This window comes from Ananas comosus, unplaced genomic scaffold, assembly GCF_001540865.1.
Source record: "Ananas comosus cultivar F153 unplaced genomic scaffold, ASM154086v1, whole genome shotgun sequence".
Taxonomy (NCBI): domain Eukaryota; kingdom Viridiplantae; phylum Streptophyta; class Magnoliopsida; order Poales; family Bromeliaceae; genus Ananas; species Ananas comosus.
In genome coordinates this window covers 22016-35606 of record NW_017890620.1, presented here as the reverse complement: position 1 = coordinate 35606, position 13591 = coordinate 22016, and the positions used below count along the sequence as shown (strand labels likewise).

General features: G+C 44.0%; 1 long non-coding RNA gene across 11 annotated transcripts; it reads right to left on the bottom strand.

Moving 5' to 3' along the window:
• Positions 1-7681: 7681 nt before the first annotated feature.
• Positions 7682-10653, bottom strand: LOC109703974. Of its 11 annotated transcripts, none has more exons than XR_002214080.1 (8): positions 10412-10653; positions 10228-10332; positions 10050-10155; positions 9853-9970; positions 9422-9775; positions 9263-9337; positions 8603-8717; positions 7682-7860 (listed from the first exon to the last, which is right to left on the bottom strand). It is a non-coding gene; the product is annotated as an uncharacterized LOC109703974 (long non-coding RNA). The 11 variants fall into 11 exon arrangements; XR_002214078.1 differs by having other exon boundaries at positions 9268-9337; XR_002214079.1 differs by having other exon boundaries at positions 9263-9775.
• Positions 10654-13591: the final 2938 nt, after the last annotated feature.

The window sequence follows — 13591 nt, the reverse complement described above, 5'->3', positions numbered from 1 at the left end:
AAGGGCGTCCTGCAGACTCCTCCAAAAATGAGACACAAACTGTCACGCCCCAATCCCTGCCATTTTGGTCGGGTTTGGGTCACGTCAACAGACGCCGAACGGACAGAGCCTCCCCTGTCCGCCCAAGGCTCTAACAACACATATAATTAGGCAATTAACAAGAGAATTGAACATATAATACCAGGCTTACTCGAGGGCAAGCAACAACGGAAGCGAAAGCTCTAAGCTAAATATACAACACACGTGATATTTGATTTCTTTTGAACCAAATTCAAGTAAGTAATAATATTACATTCCATTCAACCATCATATCTTTTTACATTTAGTCATCCACCAATTACATGATTGTTTTCACTTTACATACCTAAATCAACAAAATAAAGTTGATACATGTATAACAAAAGGGAATGACTACAAAATGCATAAAGTCCCCGGTGGCCGCTACCTACGGCGCCAAACCCTTGCCTCGGTCCTCCGCCGCCCCGCTCGTGCTAGGACCTGTAGGGTTAGTGGTGTGAGAACTACAACGAAGTTCCCAGTGGGCTCGGCATCCGACCTCGCCGACTTACCCACTAGGTCTATCCAGGCATAAGTATTTCAAAGGAAGAAAAGTAACCATTACTAATGCAACTAATACTATGCCTGCAAGGAAGAGTCAGTAGATAAACAATCGCAATACAAATATGGAAGTGCATGCATGCCCCAATCATGATCAAACTTTGGCTCTTACCCAATCTTGTCGGTTAACTCCGTTAACCCCAATGACTCACAACTCAAAATCCCTTAATAACGGGGGACTCGAACCTCCCTAGGGACCGTCAACTAGTGGGACTTTACCACGCCAAGTGGTGACCAACTCCGGAGCGCACCGCTCGAGGGGGAGCGACCTCCCTCAAGCCAAGACGAAATGTGAGTATCGATCTAATCCTCAACTTGAGGACTCATAGCCACTAGTCACAATGCCAATGTCAAGATAGGTCTCTACCTATTCACTCTTGCCACTCTCAAGGCTTTACCTTCGACGATGTCAACATGGGTTAAACTGTATTCAATAGTTCATCTCTCAATGCAATTCTTGTTTCTATGTCAATGACACCCTTGTTTTCTAGTGTCCAAGTCCATTCTCACATTCACACAACTTGAGGGTCCAATCACACATGTCTATTTTGGTTTAATCATTCTCTATGTTCAACTACGTTAGAAGCATACAAATGAAGTCAAACCAAGTTCCACATGAAGCTACCCTACTATGCATGAATGGATATATGTATATATGCTCAAGAATAGAGAGAACAGACATAGAAGGGAATCCAACGATTCCGGCGTGCACCCCCCACCTCTATTGGTTGTGTGGGTGTGGATTATGAAAGCTCCCGCACTTTACGAAAGCCGATTTCGCGCCCTATAATCAAAATAGTGCCATATTAGGCCTTTTTGTACATGAACTATGTTCTAACATTTTCGAAACGTTAAACGAAGTTGTCCCACGCGCTTAGGACACCCCCAATTAGGTTTCCACGGGGGCAATTTGTCCCCGAAAAATCCTAGGGCAAAAGCCCCAAATTCAAGCCCTAATATTGTCATTTAGGGTTTTCCCATGAATCGATCCCAATCCTAAGCAAAGAATAGCATAGGATCATCTAAGAAGCACTCTAGTGAGGTTTCTAGACCTTTGGTACCAACCCTAGGGCTCCAAACATCACTTCCAAGGATTCACCATGAGAGCACCTTGAGCTCTCATGGGTTCCATGGTATTCATGGCTCAAAAGAGCTTCTAATACCTCTAAGGAGCACAAAGCTCCAATTCCTTAAGTTAAAACCCAAACCCTAGAGGAAAGCCTCACAAAACTTACCTCTAGTCCAAGCTCCTCCAAGGTTCTTCTTGTTGGAGAGCTCCTAGAACCTCCAAAGCCTCCAAATCCTCCTCCTCTTCTCTTCTTCTTCTTCTTCTCCAAGTCCTAGAGCATGGGTTCTAGAGAGAGAAAGAGAGGGAAATGGGTGAGAGGGTGGAAATGGCTGTGGAAGAGAGGGGGGAAGTCATATATAGTGTTGTAACAATTGCACTTAAGCCCCTCCACTTGTTTCCACTCAATCTGCCCAGACTGGGCAATTTTCGCCTTCGGGGACCGGCCTCCCCGACCAGGGACCGGTTCCCGAACGGGGGTTTTCCAGGACTTAGCCAAATTTTCGAGTTTTTCGGCTGTTGCGCAGCGAGGGACCGGTCTGCCCGTCAGGGACCGGTCTCCCGAGGACCGGTCTCACCACCAGGGACCGGATGCCTCAGGATTTCCTGGCAGGTTACGCGTACGGGGACCGGTCTCTCCTTCAGGGACCGATCCCCGAGAGCTCAAAATCTGGGACTTAGCCAGATTTCCAGATTTGCTCTCCGGGTCCCTTTTTGCTCCATTTATGAACTCCAATGCACTTAGGGTCCACTGTAACTCGTTCAATTCCGCGTTCCGCTCGTTTTGACGGAACTCGGCACGACTTACGAGGGATGTGGTATGTTACACAAACCGAGTGTCTCGATCTAATACAATCGAAGTAGGCACTCGTGAAGCCGCACAATCTCATCAACGTACACTTGTGCGAGCTTCTCCCCGGTCCAAGTAGTATGAATAGGCACGAAGTGCGCCGACTTCGTCAACCTATCCACGATCACCCAAATAGCATCGTGCCCTGCTTGAGAGCGAGGCAATCCCATCACAAAATTCATGGTGATCTTTTCCCATTTCCACACTGGAATCGGCAGGCTCTGCAACTTTCCCGCAGGAACTCGGTGCTCAGTCTTCACCTGTTGGCAAGTTAAACATCTAGCAACAAACTCACCAACATCCTTTTTCATCCCGGGCCACCAATAAAGTAATTTCAAATCCTTGTACATCTTGGTGCCTCCCGGATGTATAGCATACGGTGCTCGGTGTACTTCTTGAAGAATATCCTCTTTAATGCCCAAGTTCGCCGGTACACAAAGTCGTCCGCGGAAACGCATCAATCCATCACCGTCTAGAGTGAAGTCACCGGTGCAACCATCAACCATCTTAGCTCGAATCTTTTGCAACTACGAGTCGGAAGCTTGCTTTTCTTTAATCCTTTTCATAAGTGTAGGTTGCACCACCAAAGCCGTCAGTCTCAAGGGTGTATCAGGAGCCACCACCTCCAACTCCAACCGCTTCATCTGCTCGATCAACGGCGGTTGAGTAACCATAAGCATCGCTAAGTTTTTCGTCGATTTCCTACTTAGCGCATCCGCCACCACGTTAGCCTTGCCTGGGTGGTAGAGAATCGTCAGGATATAGTCCTTGAGCAGCTCCAACCATCTGCGCTGCCTCAAGTTCAACTCCTTCTGAGTGTATAGATACTTTAAGCTCTTGTGATCCGTATATACTTTGCATCGCTCGCCGTAAAGATAGTGGCGCCATAGCTTCAATGCAAAGACTACGGCTGCCAACTCCAAATCGTGCGTAGGATAATTCCTTTCATATTCCTTCAATTGGCGAGAAGCATACGCGATCACCTTGCGATCCTGCATCAAGACACAACCCAATCCATTAAAGGAAGCATCACTATAAATCACATTGTAACATACCACATCCCTCGTAAATCATGCCAAGTTCCGTCAAAACGAGCAGAACGCGGAATTGAATGAGTTAGAATGGACCGTAAGTGCATTAGAGTTCATAAACGGAGCTAAAAGGGACCCAAGAGAGCAAATCTGAAAATCTGGCTAAGTCCCAGATTTTGAGCTCTCGGAGACCGGTCCCTGAAGGAGAGACCGGTCCCCGTACGCGTAGCCTGCCAGGAAGTCCTGAGGCATCCGGTCCCTGGTGGTGAGACCGGTCCTCGGGAGACCGGTCCCTGGCGGGTAGACCGGTCCCACGCTGCGCAACAGCTGAAAAACTCAAAAATTTGGCTAAGTCCTGGAACACTCACGCTCGGGAACCGGTCCCTGGTCGGGGAGACCGGTCCCCGAAGGCGAAAAACGCCCAGCCTGGGCAGACCAAAGGGAAACAAGTGGAGGGGCTTAAATGCAATTGTCACAACACTTTATATAGACACCCCTCTCTCTCCCACAGCCATTTTCACCCTTCTCACCCATTTCCTCTCTTTCTCTTTCTAGAACTCTTGCTCTAGGGCTTGGAGAAGAAGAAGAAGAAGCAAGGAGGAGGTGGATTTGGTGACTTTGGTAGGTTCTACAAGCTCTTCTACAAGAAGGACTTGGAGGAGCTTGGGGATAAGGTGAGTTTTGGTACAAATGAGTCTAGGGCTTGGATTTTGGCTTAGAAAATTGGAGCTTTGTGCTCCCTAAAGGCTTTTGTCACGCCCCGGGACCGGCGGAGGCCCTCCCGGTGGCGTGCCCAGACCCGCCATATGTCTACACATATAAGGCGTCTACAATAAAAGCGGAAGTAAAAGCAAGAATAGAACAAATGACGAGGTGAAATAACTAGCAACTAATGATATCAGAGCAAGTAAAGCTAGATATAGAAATCAACAAGTAGTACAATATCTGTCTCAAAAAGTACAAAAACGGTGGTCTCTAATACACTGGTAGAACTCTCAACCTCTCCAAAATAAAACACAACGAGAGTAGACCACTAGCGAATCGTCCTCAAAGGAAGTAGCCTGAAGCAAACTCCTTTCCCGCGGTCCCTAGCCTCGCCCTGAGTGGAAGGCTCTGAAAACATCGAGAAAAGAGGGCGTGAGAACTATAAGCTATAGTTCCCAGTGGGCAATACTGACCTCAGCTCCTGCTCCACTAGGCCCCAAAAAACAAAGGTAAAGCAAGATAAATAATAATAACAATAAGGAGCAATGTAAATAAACTGCTGAAAGAAAACGTGATGTAAACCAAAAATGTACAATCTATTCTATCCTTACAATACGTCCAATGGCACTATCTAAATGTCAATAACCCTTATCAATGCATGATGCATAAGCTCTATCATGGCAACCAAAGTATGCTCTAATGCAACAAGAGACTATCAAATATACTACATGTTCAACACTATGCTAAAAAAACATATAAATGTAATCCAACTACTAACCTATCTATAGTGAATTAACCAATCTCGACCCCGTATCGATTTCCATTTCCAATCAAGGACCTACCAAGGTAGTCCAGCTTGTGCCGCTAAGTGCCTGTGGTAACCCGAATTCCTACTCTTGGAATGTGTCTGTCCACTCGACCGTGGCTTCTCAATACCGCGACGAGACATAGGTCGCATAGGCTAACTCGGAGTGCCGGCTTGTTAGGGAGGCGACCCTCACAAGCATGTGCGAATGAGCAACAAATGACAAGCAAGCAAGTCCAAGTCTAAAGTATCCAATCCTCATGTCTCTAACATGGTATAGTCCGAAGTATCCAAAGATCTAGTTTATGCACAATGTGAAGGTTCAACCTTTGCTACGCCTAGTGCCCTTTGATGACACTTACGGCAATCTGATGTTCAATATGTATTCAAATCCCTTGATGCCCTATCCATAGGTTCACACGCGTCCCGAGCTCATGCCGCTGATGAACATTAGCTCTCTAATTCAACATAGCTTCTAAATGACAATCTTGTCAATTTCATGTCACAAGTATTGTAGGTTTACAATGCATGAAATCGAACTCATTTTATCTATAAGAAGTAGGATACCGCGTCTCATATAGAATGCTAAATGCACCCATGGCTAATAAGTACTCTCTACTACATAGAGGTCCAAAATTTTCATTATATATAAACGTAGGCCTTTTAAGCATTCTAAAATTCACAATAATTCGTTATAACAAGAATATGCATGCTTTTTCATTTTAACAACACTTAATTAAACACACATGAGAATTTCTCATTGTGTGGCTAGGTCAAACCCACCGAACCGTCGCGTAGGGTCTCGATTCGCCGAACCGAAGTGTCCACGAGCCTCAAGATACCCTAAAAGTGGTCAGTGAAGAGATACGGGAGCATCAACGACACCCGTAAGATCAAACTTAACCTAGGAGCAAAAAGGGCCAAATTTACCTCAAGAGTAGAAATCTCTCCCAAAGCTCCAAAAGAAGCTAGAACCCTTCCAATCCAAGCCCTAGGAAGGTTCTAAAACCAATCAATTTAGCCCCAAAAGCCCTAGATCAAAAATGCCCAAATTAAACCCTAAATCTCATTCTAGGGTTAAAACAAGAAAAAAGCTCCAAAACTAAGATCTAGAGGGAGAACCTTGCCACATACCTCTAGGATGCTCCAATCCAAGCTCAAAATCTTCTAGGGTTGAAAGTTGGTCCACCACTAAGCTCTACAAGCAAGCTCCAAGCCTTGCCAAGGTGGGGAAGAGAGAAAGGGGTTGAGCTCCAAGCTCCCTCAAACTACCTCCTCTCTTCTTCTCCTCCTTCTCTTCTTCTCTTCTTCTTTCTTCTTCTCTCTCTCTAGAGAGGTGGTGGTGAGAAATGAGGAGGGAAGGGAGTGAAATGGCTAATAAGCCTATCTAGAGTAACAAAATCCAACCAGGCCCCTCAAAAACCCAATATTACATCAGCCCGAACTGGGCAGTTTTCGCCCAGAGGGACCGGTCTCTCCCCAGCTGGGACCGGTCTCTCGCTGCGAACCCGAAAAACCAACGTTCGGGAACCGGTCTCTCTCTGCGCGGAACCGGTCTCTCACTGCGAGAACGCGTTCGGGAACCGGTCTCGCCCGCCAGGGACCGGTTGCCTCAGGCTGCCTCAATACTGCTCACTGGGGGAACCGGTCTCTCATTCCAGGGACCGGTCCCCGAGAGTAAAAACTCTCAGGACTTGTTCAGAATTCCAGTTTTCGAACGTTTTAGGTCGGAATACATTCTACAACCCTCCACCAAGTGTGGAAAAGCTCGAAATACAACCAAACACTCGAACCTCGCAATTTGCAAAAGGTCCAGTGTGTTACAGCTTTAGAGGCTCTTTTGAGCCATGTATACCATGGTACCCATGAGAGCTCAAAGTGCTCTCATGGTGAATCCTTGGAAGTAGTATTTGGAGCCCTAGGGTTGATACCAAAGGTCTAGAAACCTTATTAGAGTGCTTCTTAGATGATCCTAAGCTATTGTTAGCTTAGGGTTGGGATCGATTCATGGGAAAACCCTAAATGACAACCTGCACATGGGATCGATTCATGGGAAAACCTGCACGGCGAACGTATCACAAAGGCCAACTCCGGAGTGCCGGCTTGTAGGGAGCGACCCTCAAAAGCATGTGCGAATGAGCACAATGGCAAGCATGCTATCAGTATGTCTCAAGTACCAAGTCCTCATGTCTACAACATGGAATATGTCACAACTCTCTCATAGGCCTATCTCTATGTCATCATGTCTAAAACATGGAAGTAGGAGATGTCCAATGGCCTATCACTATGTCTCTATGTTACATTTTTATAGTTTACTAATTCCAAGTGCCCCTTTATGACACTTTTATTCAACGAGTCCAAACATGGTATTAATGTCACGTCCCGCTATCGCCAATTTGGTCGATCCGGGCCCGTACACAGACGCCGAACGGACAGAACCTCCTCTATCCGCCCAAGGCTCAACAACAACGAGTACATGAATAAAGAAATAAACAATTCCCAGGATAACATTTCAATATACATGGCTTGCACGAGGGCAAGCAACAATCACAAGTGATAGTAAGTTAACTAAACATGAAATTCACTGTAATTTAAAACTTTTCAACTGAACTGTACAACTGAAACATTTAGTTATAACATGCTTTATAATACATTCATTTACATGTCTCTGTACATCAAAATGTCTCACAGGAACACAAAATGGTAAACTACTATACTCTGGTGTCAGCTAGCTAAGCTGCGGGGCTCTTGCCACGATCCTCGGCCACACCGCTCGCACTGGAACCTGTATGGTTAGTGGTATGAGAACTACTGAAAGTTCCCAGTGGGTTCGATCGCCGAATTCGTCGACTCACCCACTAGGTCTACTCAGGCATATGTAGGCAAGAAAGTAAACAGATAGTAACCAACTATAACATGTAACTACTACAATGCTTGTACAAAGCTGAAAGAAGCAATATATGAAAACTGTAAATATGCATGCATGCTTTACTGAATTTACCCAATTAATTGGTTAACCCTTTGGTTAACAATAACTCACTGACACTATCCCAAATATCGGGCAGACGCAAGCTACACCCGACGGGACTGTCAACTGGGGGAGACGCACCTCCTGGTCCAGTAAAGATGACTACTCCGGAGCTCATCGTTCAAGGAGGAGCGACCTACCTTGAACCAAACGAATGTGAGTATGATCTGATCCTCCTTTAGAGGATTCAACAATAGACGATGTCACACTTTAACTCTAACTAGCTCTTTATGCTAGTATCACAATTCCATTTCTCGATGCTAACCAGATCTCTAATTAGAATGTCACAAAGTTTACTATTGTTATAGTCCATGCATTCATAGGGTTCTATATTCACATTCTATTGTTCATATATTCTCATGGTTGATAAGCATTTGCATAATTAAATATCATTTACATAATATCAATACCCTATAATGCATGATTACAATGAAAATATGCTCAATGAATTAGCATAGACATAAAAGGTGATTCAAAGATTTCGGATAGCACCACCCACCTGTAGTGGTGTCAACAACTAGAATCCACGTCTCGAACTGTGCCAACAACAATATCACGCGACTCAATGCAATTAGAGCCGAATTGGCTTCTACCGTAATTAGTGCGTCGCCGACCTGTCGGAATGTCAATTTAGACTTTCGAGCAAGTTTAACTTTCATTTATACAAGAATAAAAGAGATTAAACTTGAGTCACTTTCTCATTTTCGCAAACTTTGCATTTCAAGTCCACCTTATATATGTGCATATCCTATTAACAACACATACTATAAGGTTGGTTCTTTAGGGCTTCAAGCACTTACAAATTTCAGCATTTAAGGAATCTCTTATTTTTTCTTCTCAGCAATTATCATTACACTAATTCAGGAATTTAAGGTTAACTTATTCCAAATTTCATTCTTAATTATCTTGCATATACACACATTTATATGCACATATATACTCATATATATATAGAGCTGATTCTATAAGTTTTCCATAATGTGAAGTTCGGCTCAGCTTGGATTTCAGCATCATGCTGAATTCTACTTATGCTGAATTTTCAGCATTTCTGCCTTTCAATTCCCATTGAGCAGCTAGTAGAAGTAGGGGACAATTAACTATTATACTTGGAAATTTCCTGAAGTAACCAATAAAATTCCAGTTAGAAATAAGTATTCACCTTACCTTGATTTAGTACTTCTCCAATTCCATTCAACTTCCACTATCTCAAAAGCCTCAAATCTCCACTTAAAATCTGAAATTTCAGCAGCAGCGAGTCCTTTTCTCGATCAATTCTGAACAACTAAATTAGCTCTAATAAGTTATTAACTTAGCTCACCTTATTTGCTGCCCCTTTTTATTCCTAGATTCAACAGCTAAGAATAATTCATTCCAAAGCTTTGACAAGTTGGATCATCAAGCTGTCATCACTAATCAACTAATGCTCAGTCCTGGCAGCAGCTCTTCAAGTCCCTACTCCAATTCGGTTCACCCAGGAATTCCCTTATATGCCACTCCAATGTAGGAATCCTTCCAAGTTGTTTTCAGCTTTAGGCATTAAAATTCTGCATTAAGGCCTTCCTCAGCTGCAACCTTACTTCTGCAGCCCACAAATCCAATTTTAAATCTGAATTTTCAGCAACAAACAATCATTCCTCACTTCCTTCTATTAATTCGGTCTCTACTGAAATTCCTGCATGTAGATATATATCATCTAACTCATTTCTAAGGTAATTAGCTCCATAGTAGTTAGGTATAGACTTGGCTCACCTTAATTTAAGGTTCTATCAAGCTGTTCACTGCTGCAAGTGACCCAATTCTCTACTTCAGCAATACCACAGTAGGAATTCCTTCAACCCAGCTTCACCAATTTACTGGATTGAATCCCCTGGCAGTCAATAAGGTTCTTATTACCTTACTTTTAAGGTAAGTACCCTAATTACAATCAAACAGCAACTTATACTTACCTTAATTTAGTAGGACACCAATTTGTTCTCAGTTCTGACAGCACCCAGGCAGGAACTTCACTTGACAACTTCACTCAGCTTACTACTCCCAATTCTGCCCATTCCACTGTAGGAACTTTTAATCAATTAATTCTAAAACAGCTAACATGACTATAGTCAATTACTAGAATCAAATTACCTTACTTGGGATGTTCTCCAGCTAGTACTCTAGTCCACACACCCGAGATATCAACTCGGCAACTCAAAACATCAAGACTGCCATCAATTCTCTTAACTACACATCCTGGCAGTAATTAATCATCACTCATAACTCTTCTTAAACCCAAGTACTTAATTACAACTAAATACCAAGATAAACCTACCTTATCTTGATATGAACCCAGGTTGTTCTCAGCTCACTTCTTCTTCTTCTTCTTCTTCTGCTGCAACCTCAACGCAGCAACACCAGAGAGCTGAAGCTCGGCTACTCCTTTCAGCTCCAACGCAGGAAAGGTTCCACTCCACCAATTCTTCTTTCACAAGGCTTTAATTAGGCTCAAGAGAGATAAAGAGGGAAATAGGGATAAGAACGAAGGAGAGGGAAGAAGTTCTGTACAAAGATAAGTGTCAGGTGGCTGGGGTTAAGATAAGGATGGCAATTTTGCAACTTAACCCACCACAACCTGAAATTACACTGCAATCCTGCTGCAGATTTTCTGGCAGCAGCAACAACATTAACCCCTTTTGCACTTCAATTTTACTTCAAATACCTTTAAACACTTCCCAAATATACTAGCACATCTCTACACATTACCAAATTAATTTGGAAGCGATTAATTTTTATTTTAGCATTATTGCGATCAATTTGATCTCAATTAGCTACATAATGGAAATTCGATACATTACAATTAATATGTTCATGATGCATAATTTCACTCAATTCTAACATGGAGACATGTCACGCCCCGAGACCGCTCCCAATTTGGTCCGGTTCGGGCACGCCGACAGACCGTCGAACGGACCGGGGTTTCCCCTGTACGCGGACAGAGTCTCCCCTGTACGTTCTAGGCGTCGCAATCCAAACAATGTACATTACAATGGTTCCAACCAGGAACAGATATCAATCATGATTGCGTAAGGAAGTATCAAACAACATAAACACATCCTATGTTATTACAACCTTCACATTGGATTCATTAACTTACATCACACTTTATATTACACTCAACTTCCAAATACAATCTAAGTTATTACAACATTTATTACAAGTTAAATACATTTGCTTGCTTTTATTTTCTATACCCCTAAGCTACGTCGACGGGGTACTGCTAGCTCTGGTCTCTGGGGGTAGGGCGCTATCTATGGAGCTACGCCCTTGCCTCGCGCCGCCGCGCTGCTCACGTGCGAACCTGTAAAACCCCAAAACAACGTGGGGTGAGAACCAACTCCATGGTTCCCAGTGGGTACGGCCACCTAAGGGAGGAGCTCGACCAACAGGTCCAAGAGAGGCAAATACAAGTTAGTCCAATAAACAGATAGATATGTATATCATAAACATGCAACTAACTTTACCTTGCTTTGCCTCACAACTGCAATGATGTCATGCTATATGCAACAGGAATATATGCAACAACTAGTAGAATTATTAACTCTACAATCGATCTCGCTAATCTTAGCTCATGTCATCCAACTCTAAGGTTTCCACTACCTTAGGTTTATCACATTTACCACTAGCCCTCAAGGTTCTATCTACCTTATTCCAGCTAGCCACCCGACTCGGCCTCGAGTCAATCAACAGCGGATAATCCGCGCTCTGCCCGGCTCGAGGTGAAGGATCCTGTCGCATGCACCTCAGCCTGCAAGCCAAGAACCACATCGCCCAACGGTCCGCCCGAAGGTCCGTGCACCGTGGTCAGGGATCCGTTAGTGGGAGAGGAAACATAGCCGCGTACACCCATAGCCAAAATCCCCGATAGGGAGAGGAACATGCCGTACACCCTAGCGCTCTTTGTTCTTGCTTAGTCATAATCCTCAAAGTTCTTTCCGGTGGGAGAGGAACATCGCCACATACACCCGCGGTCCAAGAACTATTGAGTTCACAAGTACTGGGATTCCGGAATCGACTTCACAAGTCAAGGGTCCATATCCAACCCTATACTATTGACCTATCTAGGTCCAATGCACTTTCCACCCTAGGTCCAACAGACTCTAGGTCTAATGCCTCGATGTCACAACCTAGGTTTACCTTAACTCTAGGTTCAGTTCTCAACCTATGTTCTTTAACACTAGGTTAGATGCCACACACCTAGATCCTGACTCTAGGTTCATACTCAACCTATGTTCTTTAACACTAGGTTAGATGCCACTCGTTATTTATCCTAGGTTCACCAACACTAGGTTCAATGTCATCTATGTTCGACCTATGTTTATTAACACTAGGTTAATGCCACTCGATCTACCTGATATCCTATTTGTCATATAGAGTACTATAGATATCCACATTTCATCTCGCATACATTCTATGATGCCAATATGCATTTACTATCTAGCATGAACTCATAATGCTAAGTGCAACTAGCATATATTCCAATACACACATACATATCATTTTACATGGATCTACTTAGCATTTGCATCATATTATTAACATGCATTATTTACATTTATATGCATCATCTATATGCCTCATTTACATTCATATGCATCAACGTGGATTCTTAATCATCTTAGACATAAAGGGCGACCTAGTTGCTTCGGTAAGCACAACCCACCTTAACTCGCGTTCCGATTGCTCGTCGACACTTGCAATCGGCCTCCCGCGGCACCCGTGACCCGGTTCGGCTCGAACTCTTGCGCGACCACCCGAACGGCCACCAATCCGCGATCCGTCTATTCTGGAGTTTATTCCACGACACCACGATGCTCCCGATCCGCTTTCATGATTTTTGGAGGCTTATCTCGCGTGCTGTTATCTGTACCAAAACAGACTGTTTCGTTAATAACTTCGCGTACGCTCGTCGGATTGTCGAACCGAGCGCACCAACGCGTTCGTTATACCCCCAATTAGGTTTACAGAGGGTCAATTGAGATCAAACCCATCTATTTACAAAAATCCCATTTTTGAGCCCTAGTTTGCGACTACGGCAAAATATCCCAAATCGATCTCCGATTCATGCATTAATCTACTCATAAGCATGCTAGGATTCCATCTAAACCATTCTTAGAGTGTATTAACCAAACCCTAAGAAATCACCATTAAAGAGCTTCCAAGAAGCTTACCTCCTAAAGCCTCTCCAAGCACAAGGAAGGAATGAAGAAGATGGAAAGCTCTTCCTCTTCTTCTTCTTCTTCTTCTTCTTCCTCTTCTCCTTCTTCTTCTTCTTCTTCTCTTCTATTTCGTTTAGAGAGAGAGAGGGGCACGTTTGGGGCTAAACGGGTGAGGGAAAGAGAGAGAGAGAGGTTCCAACCCTCTCTATACACTTAACCCATGCAACAATTGCATAAAAACCCCCCAACAAGCCTCTTTTTGCAACAGCCCGAACTGGGCATTTTCGGGGTTCGGG